The sequence below is a fragment of the Myotis myotis genome, unplaced genomic scaffold, assembly GCF_014108235.1.
Source record: "Myotis myotis isolate mMyoMyo1 unplaced genomic scaffold, mMyoMyo1.p scaffold_m19_p_19, whole genome shotgun sequence".
In the NCBI taxonomy this organism is placed as follows: domain Eukaryota; kingdom Metazoa; phylum Chordata; class Mammalia; order Chiroptera; family Vespertilionidae; genus Myotis; species Myotis myotis.
Window position 1 is genome coordinate 40,785,122 of NW_023416323.1, and position 12,892 is coordinate 40,798,013.

A 12,892-nucleotide genomic window follows, 5' to 3' on the forward strand; every position below is an offset into this window, starting at 1 on the left:
CGCCACCCCCAGCCACAGCCGGGAGCCCGCCACCCACAGCCACAGCCGGGAGACCGCCACCCACATCCGGGAGACCGCCACCCACATCCGGGAGACCGCCACCCACAGCCACAGCCGGGAGACCGCCACCCACAGCCACATCCGGGAGACCGCCACCCACATCCGGGAGCCCGCCACCCACATCCGGGAGCCCGCCACCCACAGCCAGAGCCGGGAGCCCACTGCCCACAGCCACAGCCGGGAGCCCGCCACCCACAGCCGGGAGCCCGCCACCCACATCCGGGAGACCGCCACCCACATCCGGGAGACCGCCACCCACATCCGGGAGCCCGCCACCCACAGCCGGGAGACCGCCACCCACATCCGGGAGCCCGCCACCCACATCCGGGAGACCGCCACCCACAGCCACAGCCGGGAGACCGCCACCCACAGCCACATCCGGGAGACCGCCACCCACATCCGGGAGCCCGCCACCCACATCCGGGAGCCCGCCACCCACAGCCACAGCCGGGAGCCCACTGCCCACAGCCACAGCCGGGAGCCCGCCACCCACAGCCACAGCCGGGAGCCCGCCACCCACAGCCACAGCCGGGAGCCCACCGCCCACAGCCACAGCCAGGAGCCCGCCACCCATAGCCAGGAGCCCGCCACCCACAGCCGGGAGCCCGCCACCCACAGCCAGGAGCCCGCCACCCACAGCCGGGAGCCCGCCACCCACAGCCACATCCGGGAGACCGCCACCCACAGCCACAGCCGGGAGACCGCCACCCACAGCCACAGCCGGGAGACCGCCACCCACATCCGGAAGACCGCCACCCACAGCCACAGCCGGGAGCCCGCCACCCACAGCCACAGCCGGGAGACCGCCACCCACATCCGGGAGACCGCCACCCACATCCGGGAGACCGCCACCCACAGCCACAGCCGGGAGACCGCCACCCACAGCCACATCCGGGAGACCGCCACCCACATCCGGGAGCCCGCCACCCACATCCGGGAGCCCGCCACCCACAGCCACAGCCGGGAGACCGCCACCCACATCCGGGAGACTGCCACCCACATCCGGGAGACCGCCACCCACAGCCACAGCCGGGAGCCCACAACCCACAGCCACATCCGGGAGCCCGCCACCCACATCCGGGAGCCCGCCACCCACAGCCACAGCCGGGAGCCCGCCACCCACAGCCACAGCCGGGAGCCCACCGCCCACAGCCACAGCCAGGAGCCCGCCACCCATAGCCAGGAGCCCGCCACCCACATCCGGGAGCCCGCCACCCACATCCGGGAGCCCGCCACCCACAGCCACAGCCGGGAGCCCACTGCCCACAGCCACAGCCGGGAGCCCGCCACCCACAGCCACAGCCGGGAGCCCGCCACCCACAGCCACAGCCGGGAGCCCACCGCCCACAGCCACAGCCAGGAGCCCGCCACCCATAGCCAGGAGCCCGCCACCCACAGCCGGGAGCCCGCCACCCACAGCCAGGAGCCCGCCACCCACAGCCGGGAGCCCGCCACCCACAGCCACAGCCAGGAGCCCGCCACCCACAGCCACAGCCAGGAGCCCGCCACCCACAGCCACAGCCAGGAGCCCGCCACCCACAGCCACAGCCGGGAGCCCGCCACCCACAGCCGGGAGCCCGCCACCCACAGCCACAGCCAGGAGCCCGCCACCCACAGCCACAGCCAGGAGCCCGCCACCCACAGCCGGGAGCCCGCCACCATCCACACCCACAGCCAGGAGCCCGCCACCCACATCCGGGAGCCCGCCACCCACAGCCGGGAGCCCGCCACCCACAGCCACAGCCAGGAGCCCACTGCCACCCACAGCCACAGCCGAGGCTCGGTTTAGCTGGACCCGGGGCAGGACAGGCTACAGAATCTGTAGGGCTCGGTGCAAAATGAAAGTATGGAACCCCTTGTTCAAAAATGATTACAGATTTCAAGATGGCAACAGCCGGGCATTCAACCAAGCGTGGGGGCCTTCGGAGAGCAGCCACCTTCCCAGGAAGCCCCTCTGATGAGATGGCATCTCCCTCCCTAGCAGTCACCGAGGCCAGGGGCAGGCGGAGACGGGGTCTAACTGAAGCCGCAAAGAGCCCTTCCGCTGCCGCTGGGATGACGGGTGAGGCAAAGACCAAATGGACTTGTGAGTAACAGGTGATCAAGAGGAGACAACAATCGCCCGGCCCGTGGCTCAGGGGTGGAGCGTCGACCTATGAACCAGGAGGTCACGGCTTGATTCTCGCCAGGGCAGGTGCCCGGGAGATGGGCTCCATCCCCAGCATGGGGCAGCCATCCATGATTCTCTCTCATCGTTGATGTTTCTATCTCCCTCTACCTCTGCCTCTCTCTGAAATCAATAAAAATGTATTTTTTTTTTTTAAAAAAAGAGAAGCTACGGAGGGAAGGGGCTCTGGGGCGGGGGGGGGGGGGGGGGGCATTTAAGGCCAAAGGTTACACCTCCCAAAGGTTACGTTGCCTTCCCAGGCCACCTAATCCAGAAATGACCCGATCTTAGTCCACTTCCGTTACACACACACACACACACCCCCCCCCACACCTACACGTGCCACCATTTCCTGACATAGTAACGATGCCATAGGTTTGGTGCTGAAGGCTTTCCTCCATGTGACTTTCGTCACCACCCCCTAAGAAGGGGCACGGTTAGCCCTCGGGGCAAGGGGGCCGAGGCTGCCTGGGGTCACTCTGGCTCCCAGGTCTCCAGCTGCTGAGTGTTAATTAACACATCCACTGCCTCGCCTCCTTCCTATATTTTTAATGGAAACATTTAAGTTTTACCCCCTCAGCGAACGTCAGTGGTACAACTACAGCGTCCTCAGCCCCAGTCACCCTGTGACGCCTGAGGTCCCGCCACCTGTTCAGAACGTCTGTACCCTTTCACCCACCGCTCCCCGCTTCCCCGGAGACCACTTTTCACTGTTTCTCTAGGAAAGACTTTTTTTTTTTCCTTTTAAAGATTTTATTTTTAAAAAAATATAAATATATTTTTTTATTGATTTCAGAGAGGAAGGGAGAAGGAGAGAGAGAGAGAAACATCCATGATGAGAGAGAATCATGGATCGGCTGCCTCCTGCACGCCCCCTACTGGGGATCGAGCCCGCCACCCGGGCCTGTGCCCTCGACCAGGAATCGAACCCGGGCCCTTTCAGTCCACAGGCCGATGCTCTATCCACGGAGCCAAACCTGCTAAGGGCTAACTTCTCCTGCAGACTGAACAGAGCCGCCTGAGACTTCTAGGGACTGTTACCGTCATTCTCATGGAACATCACGCCTACATAGGGAGAAAAGCAGGAAGCCTGGACCGCACTGCGGGCTCGTCCTTCCTCCCGGCCGTCCACACGCAGAGAAACGCCTTCCCGGCCGAGCGCCGCTGCCCTGGCGGCAGCTTCTGAGCCGCTGAGCGTGGCTCTGTGGAGACCACGTCCGTTCTTGCCACGTGTGCTCTAACCACCCCCCGCCCCCCGAAAGAAATGCAGTAAAATAAGAACAGAAGCGACCACTATCCTTAATGTGAGGTCCCAGGAGACTTAAAAGATGTCCAGTAAAAACGAGGCCCTACCATTGTGCGTGGGGGACCCTGCTCTCTAAGTGTGTGTCGTCCCCTCGTCCCCATAAAGCTCCTGGCGTCTCGCACGTCCATGGAGCTCCCAGTGTGTGAGCGGCGGGGCTCTGCTCCCACGTTGGTGAATTGCTCAGCACTCGATCCCGAGTTAGTTCTGTCCCGCAGGCCGCGGACCGGTGCTCACTTGCCAAACACATTCAGGCCCAGGAAACAGCTGGGGGCAATCGGGGGGGGGGGGGGGTTCCCAATAGGTGCCTGGCTTCTCCCGTCACACACCTCCTCCCCCACCAGGGGCTGCTGCATCCTCCCAACCCTCATATCCCCACTCAAGTTAGGGAGGAGGGGGCAAGAGAGGAGGGAGTTACCCTTAAAGCCCACGGCGACAGATAACTCTCCAATCAGACGGTTCCCTTCCCCATGGGAGGAAGCAGCATGTGGTCGTCCAACCCAAGCTTTTTTTTTTTTTTTTTGTTAACTGAAATTACAGTTTTCTCTGGGGCTGTATTTTAAAGGTCCAGTAATTCAACTTTGGACGCCCCAGGCCAACGCTAGGAATACCATAAAAGGTGTTTGATTTCATGATCACGGAGGGCGATCATTAACAGATGATCTAAACCCATGTTTGTGCTTGTTTTTTTTTTTTTATTTATTGAAAAGTAAACAAATGCGGGAGCGAAAAATAAATACATAAAAACGAATAGAAAAGGTACGTGCAGAACGCAACGATCGCGGCTGACTTCTGAACGGCCGCGGAAATTACAGGCATCATAATGGTTCCGGAAAGAACAAACACCTCCTAATTGCATTTCATTACAACGCACCTTTCTCTGCTCGGTTGTATATATTAATTATGAAACTCGCGTTGCCGAGCCGAGCGGCTCTACAATGCCTAGCCCCCCTCGCACCCCCCCACCCGCCGCTCCCCGAATTCTGTCTGAAGCAGAAAGGAAGAACAATATCGTCTGTCATCCGCAGAGAGAGCTTTCAAAGACAAAATCATAAAAAGAGTGAAAGGCTATTATATAAAAAGAAAAAAAATGCTTTGCTTCCCCAGATTCCCCACTTATTCGTGTTTAAGGTTATCTGTCCTCTCCGAAACATATCTTCTCGCAGTGTTCTGCGTGTGGACGTGCGGGTAACATCACGTCCTGATAACTGTATCGCATGGCATGGCATTGCATAGATAGCTATGAACGGAGGGGGAAGGGGAGGGGGCGGAAGCAAGCACGGGTAGGGGAAGATGCCAAGCAGGACTTGGAGAATTGTCTAAGAGGAGGCCAAATAGGAACATGATGGGTTGGATGGGAGGCCAATGCTTTGGTCAAGGCAGCCAGTCATGCCCTGGCCAGTGGGCTCCGTGGTTAGAGCGTTGGCCACACACCGAAGGGTTGTGTGGGGTTTGATGCCCGCTCAAGGGCATGTGCCGGTGTGGCAGGTTCAATGCCCACCCCGATCAGTGTGGGAGGCAACCAATTTGTGTGTCTCTCTCACATCGATGTTCCTCTCTCTCCCTCCTAGCCTCCCTTTCACTCTCTCTAAAAAAATCAGAGGAGTCTGGCCGGCGTGGCTCCGTGGTTGAGCGTCGACCTATGAACCAGGAGGTCACTGTTCGATTCTTGGTCAGGGCACAAGCCCGGGTTGTGGGCTTGACCACCAGTGTGGGGCGTGCAGGAGGTGGCCGGTCCATGATTCTCTCTCATCGTTGATGTTTCCATCTCTCCCCTCTCTCTTCCTCACCAAGGAGCAAAGATGACTTGAGGGTCACATGATCTCGGTGCCCAACGATGTTTGGCGTAAGTAACAAGAACCACAAAACCCCACAAACAAACAAAAAACATTTCAAATAGGTTCTTCAGCAAACTAAAGAGTCCTTTGCCAACTCCTAACAATTAGGTGATCTGGCTGGTGAGCACTGACCCAGGAACCAGGAGGTCACCGGTTCGGTTCCCAGTCAGGCACATGCTCGGGTTGCAGCTGGATCCCCAGAAGAGGGCGTGCAGGAGGCAGCCCATCAATGATGTTCCTGCCTCATTCTCCCTTCCTCTCTCTCTAAAAATCAATAAAAAAAATTTTTTTTTTAATTAGGCGGGAGGAACACGTCAGTCTTCAGGGAAAATAAATGGCTGTGTTAGGAAACCGAGGGGCATGATTGTGAAGGCTGGCGATCCCTGTGTTCGCTGCCATATCTGAAAAGTAGACCCAGCCTCAATCTCCAAGGAAATGGGGGATCATTTGGGAAATTGATCTCCACGTCCACGCGATAGAATCCCTTTTAACATTAAAAAAAAGCTAAAATGCCATACATTTATGGGAGATCTGAAAGAAGTTGACGTATATATAACGCTCACGTGAACATCCAGTTCCTTCGTCCAATCACATGATAACCGTACGTTACCGTGGCTGCCCATTTGCTCTGTGTATGTGAGTCCAAAAGCCTTACTGCTTCTGAATCATTCCCCCCGCTTAAAAAGCTGATATCTATAACAATAAGTAAGTACGTTAGGGCTAGATTAATGACGAAGAGTTTTCCTATTTCGGAAAAGAAATACTTTTAAGAGAGGTCCCAGCAGAGGGGGAAGTGAAGGAAAACATACGGGAAAGATTCAATATGGCCGGCGGGTGCGCTGCCATCGCCTCGTGCCTAACGCTTGAAGCAGAATGGCAAGCACGTGGCGTTCTGCAGTGGAGCCGTAGAGAAAAGAAGCAGGTAGTGTGTGTGGGGGGGGGGGGGGGGGGAGTGTGTATGGGCGGGGGACAAGGAAGAGATTTTCCTTTGAAAGTAAGATTCACTGGGTGCGTTTTCATCTGTCCTCAAGCTCGAGTCCTTCTAGCACAGCGGTCGGCAAACTGCAGCCCCTTGAGTGTGGCTCTTCCACAAAATACCACATGCGGGCGCGCACGTACAGTGCGATTGAAACTTCATGGCCGCACTCAAGGGGCCAAAGAGCCGCATGTGGCTCGCGAACCGCAGTTTGCCGACCACTGGCCTAGCACAACCAGGTCCTGGCCTAAGGCCGCTCCTCCACAGAGCACACCTCCCTGTGCAGGGGGGGTTCACAGAGTGGGCTCAGGGAGGCCCCGATCCTTGCTTCACCTCCTGAAGCAAGGCCTGTGCCTGATTCATAGGTGACCTGGTTTCTTTCCTTCCAGGATCTAGAATCCAAAGACAAAATCCAACACGGTGCAGGGAGTGATTCAACAAGAAACAGACGGAAATCTGTTCCCCTCAGTCAGACTTCAGGAAGGAGGGTCCGTGGGCAGCCTCCCTGCCTCCCGGGCATCCCTCCCTCCTCGCTCAGGGTCTCACCAAGGACTGTCTGCAGCCTGATTTGTTTCCCATCCACATCACAATGGCTCTCTCTATATTTATTGATTTCAGAGAGGAGGGGAGAGGGAGAGGGAGAGGAGAGGGAGAGGGAGAGGGAGAAAGAGAAACATCAATGATGAGTGAGAAGCATGGATCACTGCCTCCTGCATGCCCCCTGCTGGGGATGGAGCCCGCAACCCGGGCCTGTGCCCTGACCGGGAATCGAACCGTGACCTCCTGGTCCATAGGTCGACGCTCAACCACTGAGCCACGCTGGCCGGGCCGGGAGCTGATTTTTCAGGCGGACGGGAGGGGGAGCAGTGACCTGCTGGCTCCTGAAAGCCACCCGGGCGATTCCTGCCCAAGGGCATCGGGTCACCTGCCCGCGTCCCTGCCAGCAGCCCTTGGTGAGGAAAGACGGACGCACTGCTGGTGGCAGCCCCGGTTCTCCCGGACTCAGGTTTCCGTCCGCACATGGATGTCTGTTCTCATGTTCATTTCCTTCTCCTCGGACGGAACGCAACCCCCGTACCAGGCTCAGGTCTCCTCAAGCCCAGTGGCCCTGCTGCTTTGTCTCCAACTTACATAAAAGTTTAAATCCCTCGCCCCCTGCTCCAGTGGCTGCCAGCACGGCCATCAGAGGCGAAATTCTCAAAGATAATTAACATATCAGATGCAGGTACCCAGCCTCCTCCTGGGGTTATCGGGTTAGATGCTATGAGCCACGCACGTGATTCAGGCCGTGGCACATATTTCTGTTGGTGGCTGTGTTTATGCTTGAAGGGTTCCAGCTAAAAGTCCTCCCCTGAGGGGCCCCCCCCCCGCCCCCACCCGCCCCGGGAGAGGCGAGGTGAGATTGGATCAAGTCTTGTTGAACAGGGTTAACCTGCGGGGGAAACAGCGTTAAGGGAAGTAATTATCCATTCACAGGGAGCTGGCTACAAAGAAAGTGAGAAAATGGCCTTCTCAGAACTCCCATGAAAAACATAATGGAGTTAATATTCAATAAAGGCGTTGGGCAACCGCCCCGCGTGCTTTTCCTTACAGTGTGTTCTGATGTGTCCTTGATCGGGGCCTGTTTTGTTTATGATTAATGAATGACTCACCTTGGGCCCTGTTCCGCTCAATGCATACCTCATTATGAATCTCAAGAGGTCATTTGTGTTTTCGGATTTAAAAATTCAAACACACACACACACACACACACACACACACACACACACACGGCACCTCTTGGTGCGTTCTGCAGGGGCAGCGTTGGATATCGGTGACAAAATGTGCGCAGGGAGAGCTGGAGGGGAGCGGGCCTGGGGGCTGTTTGGGGTGCGTGGCTTTGCTTTGGAAACGAGGGAACTTTGGGAATCGGGAGAGAACCCCCAAGCCTGGGTTCGGATGCTCAGGAGGCCCTGAGGCCACGGGGCCTGAGCCCAGGGGGTCTGTGGCATCGGCCTTGCCCTGTGGGCGCCATGAATCAGGGGGGCTTGGGGTGCGTAGGACGGGCAGGCGTGGGCAAGGGCTCCCCGTGCGTCCCTAGGAGGGGCCGGTGGAGGGGGGTTAAAAGGCACATAAACAAATCAAAAGTAAACACAGTCTGAGGCCCACGCCTCCGATCGGATCAGCTCTCTTCCTTCTTTCCACGCTGTCCACCTGGCTCGCTCTTCGCTTCTTTTCCTCTTTCAAGGGGCTCTCTCGGTCCCCTTTTCACTTACTCATATCTAAACGCCAGAATGAGCAGGAGTCTGCCGTGGGAGCTGCCAGAACCCAGATCTGATGCAGAAGGTCAAAACTGGGGGGCGGGGGGAGTAGAGGGTGGGATTAAACTGTATGCCTGTGTTTCTGCCAGGTTCCTGACAAAACCCTCCGATCAGGAAACATGCGTGTACGTCTGTATCAGTGGGCACACAGTCCCGCACAGCAGAGGAAGACAGCGGGCAGACACGTGGAGGCCGATGGCTGTGCGGGTACACATTGTATGTTTCAACACAGACGGGGACCCTCTGAGAGGGGACTTGTGTACCGGGAACCCGTCCCCCGCCTTGGAGCACATTCCTAATCCCATGGCTTCCAGCCGGCACCCACACACCTGTGACTTACGGCCCCGCGTGTTTCCAGAGGGTACGTGTGTTCACCTGGGCGTGCGAACGAGGGCGCGTCACCCAGAAATAAACGCACGGCCATGAGCAGGACTTAGCGGTTGACTAGGGATGCCGGCTCCCGGGCGGACACAGTTCGCTGGTCGCCTAACCGACGTTACTGTCGGCCAGGTGATTGCTTTCTGTGAGAGAGGAGCCGCGTCCTTTGATCCCAGCCACCGAGACGGGGATGAAACCACAGAGGGGCTCGGGGACCCGCGCGTGACTCCGGGCGGGCGAGGGCCCTACGTGGCCGGTGACCCTGGGCAGGCCGCGTCCCCACACCAGGCTGCATCGCCCCCAAGTGAAGGCTTTGGACTAAATAGCCTGTTGTTTCTTGCCATCCATCGTCTATATTTTTTATTCTAGAAATCTTGTCCTTCCTGTCCGTGGTCTGTGGGTCGGTGCCGAGAAAGAAGTACGCAGGTGGCCCAGCAGGTGTGGCTCAGTGGTTGAGCGTCAACCCAGGAACAAAGAGGTCTCCGGCAGGTCGGCTTGTGGGCTCCATCCTCAGCAGGGGGCGTGCAGAAGGCCGCCCGTCGATAAGGTTCCTCTCTCGTCGATGTTTCTGTCTCTCTGTTCCTCTCCCTTCCCCTCTCTCTCTCTCAAAACCAATAAAAACACTTTTTTAAAAAAAAACATATACGTGGAGCTAACGTGAGGGAGGAACTTGAAAACTTGGACATGGGGTGGCTGGGACTGCATGACCGGCGAGGGACATGCCATGCACAACCTCCCTAAACAAGTGGGCCTACAACTTGCCCACGTCCAAAGCAAGGTGGCGTCCAGGAATCAACGAGAAGGCTTCCTCACATCACCATAAAACATTTTTTTAAAAGACTCAAGATCTGAACAGTAGCACTGATACCTTTTTTGAACGTACTGCAAAACTAGAGACTGTGAATGGGGCAAAAAAATAAAATTTTCAGACGATCACCCCGCTGTCTTACAAAAGAAAAAGTTCCCGCTAATTTGAGAGAATGGAGAAGGCACCCATAGGTGGCTTGGGGATCAGTTTTATCACAGGTCACACTGGCAGCCATCACCTCTGTGTGTTAGCCTGGGCGCTAAGTACACCAGCGTGGAAACCCTCTGATTGGCTGTGCCTTTGCTCTTTGCCAGCGGTTCTCAACCTGTGGGTCGCTCCCCCTTTGGCGGTCCAATGACCCTTTCACAGGGGTCGCCTAAGACCAGCCTGCATATCAGATATTTATATGACGATTCATCACAGTAGCAACATGACAGTGATGAAGTAGCAACGAAAATAATTTTATGGTTGGGTCACAGCATGAGGAACTGTATTTAAAGGGCCAGAAGGTTGAGAACCACTGCTCTTTGCGGTCACCAGGTAGCAGCTGGCGCCTCCAGAAGCCCCACCCAGTGACTTTTTCTTCCATCTCATTGGCCAGAACTTCCTCCTGCCCCAGGGACCCCCCAAGGACCCCCAAAGACATCACTAGACGGTCCCTGGGAAGATGGAGGTTGGCCAGGGAGGGAGGGGAGCAGCTGCCCACCTGTCTCGGCCACACCTGCCCAGCCTCCCCTGGCTAAGGAGCGTCGGCTCTCACGTGACGCTTGGCCACACTTCTCACGTCTGTGAACACCGGGGAGCTGCCTCATGTGCTTCTGTCCCGGGAGCCCCGAGCCTGCGGGCTGGGCACATGGCTGCTCACGGGGTGACCTTGTCTTTTATGCGAGGGTTAGGGTGGATGAGAAGATCACCTGCTCTAGCACCCCGCTGGCTGCCTCCTACACACCTCCCCGTAAAGGCAGCTGAGGGCGATGATGGTCATGGCGATTCCTCCTACGACAGAGAGGACAGAGCTCAGCCCACTCACACGACAGCAAGAACGTAGGGCGACAGGAGCCAAGGATGCCTGCACGGGAGTCGGGTGACCTCCGCAGAGGACTGCCTGCTCTCTCCAACCTGCAGTCACTGTGTTGGGCTTTTGCTAGTACCACCCCACCCCACCCCCTGCTTCTGAACAACCCAGCTACTCTCGTCTCCGCCCATGGAATTCGGGGTGAATAGTCCCATCTCTTCAGAAACGTCTAGAAGGCCACACAGATAACGCCCAGGAGGTCAAAAATGGTCTTGGAGGGCTTGACAACTGAACGGAACTCAAAAAGGAAGGGTTAGGGAAGAGGAAAGGGAATAGTAGGACGAGGGAGAGTGGCTGCAAAGACCCCAAGGCAGTGGGAAGTATGGCCCATAGAAGGAACTGGAGGTGTCTGCATGGCGGGGGGGGGGGGGGGGGGGGCCGAGAGAAAAGGAGAGGGTCACAGGGTCACAGGAGCAGACCGACCGGGAGGCAGGCCGAGAAGGGCACGCTGAACCCTGGGCCACAGTTAGAATTCAGGTCTTCACCTTCCTGCAAAGACATGAAGGGTTTTGAAGAAGGGGTTGGGCGTGACTTCATTCACGTTACAAAGGTAACACTGGACAATGTGGAGAACGGATGGGGGAAGCAAGGGTGGGTTTGGGGAGAAGTTAAAGGCGCCCAGCATCGCATAACGAATATGTTTATGAACTGAGCTCGGTCCCTCGCTCACACCGCACAGCCAGCAAGTGTCAGAGCGAGCAGGGAGCCAGGCTCTGAACCGGCGTGCCATGCGGGACATTTCCTACTGGATTACTCTTCGGCTATCAGCAACGTGCTAGTAGGCACTTCCAAACTTTTCCATTGGGTTTCCTCCACCCCCGCTTTTTTGATTTTTTAAATAATAGTTGCACAATTATTTTTTAAGATGATTCAAGCAAAAATCCACTTGCTATTTGGGTGGCAAAGTTCAAAAACTCCGTATTGTGTCATCAGCTTTAAAAAATGTATGACTAAGAACACTTAGCAAATTCCAGAGACCTTTGACCCCTCGCTTGTTGAATATTGTAGTGTATGTGGGGTGTTGTTTTATTTTTTCTTTCTGATTTGTCCAGGACTATTTGTACTTTGGATTATTAATCTATAACCAAACACAGCTCTGGCTGGGCTAGCCCCCGACCCCCGTGATGATGCCAGGAACATGACTGCATCTATTATCTTTTCTTTGAATTCTGTCAAATCTTTATTCTGGCTTCTTTTCCCCTTGTTATTTCCCGGAAAAAAAACTCCCGATAAATTCAGAACTGCCTGTCATTCGTCAGCAGGAACCATATCTGACTCAAGAGCAGAGTTCAAAAACATTTTTTTCCCCACAATCAGATGCAAAAGAAAAGCCAAACCTTCTCTCCCCGCACCCCACCCTCAACTACCTCCACCCCTGGCCCAAAATTGTTGGCCTGCCTTATATTCATGGACGGAAATGTATCATGCTTGTCCGGCTACCCTTTTAGTAGATTCAAGTTGTAAAGGAACAGACGTTTGTGGAGACTGTAATACGGAAAAGGGGGCTACACCTGCGGGAATCTGGAAGCTTCTGTCCTAGGCGGTGTCGGCAATAGGTCAGCACGGGCCCCCACACCCCACCACCGCTCGGGAGCCCGGTGCACCTGCCCGCCCCGCCCTCTCCTCCTCTGTCCCAGGCAGACAACAATAGCACGGACCTCATAGCAAGGGTTCGTTCTGGAATGAGCCGGTCAGTCTTTGCTGAGGACCTACTGCGTGCCAGGCACTTTCCTAGACCCCGGAGGCCCCCGCCCACACCGTCACGGAGCTGCCGTTCCCGTAGAAGACACAGGCCAGAAGCAATTCCGGTCACTTCGGAACAGAGTCCTGCAGGGAAGGGAAGGGTGGCCTGGGAGGGGTTAGGTAGGTCTTCGGGTCGGCTTGCTGTCTGAGCCGGGGACAGGTGAGCTCGGGGGGACATTGATGAGAAAAAGAGCCGGCCAGGGAAAGGTCCAGGAGAGAGAGAGAGAGAGAGAGAGAGAAGCCA

The 12,892-nt window shown here is 56.7% G+C and overlaps 1 long non-coding RNA gene across 1 annotated transcript; it reads left to right on the top strand.

Annotated features, from left to right (window-relative positions):
* Positions 1 to 8,092: 8,092 nt before the first annotated feature.
* LOC118674795 lies at positions 8,093 to 9,610 on the top strand. The gene is made up of 3 exons (XR_004973701.1): positions 8,093 to 8,167; positions 8,734 to 9,005; positions 9,392 to 9,610. It is a non-coding gene; the product is annotated as an uncharacterized LOC118674795 (long non-coding RNA).
* Positions 9,611 to 12,892: the final 3,282 nt, after the last annotated feature.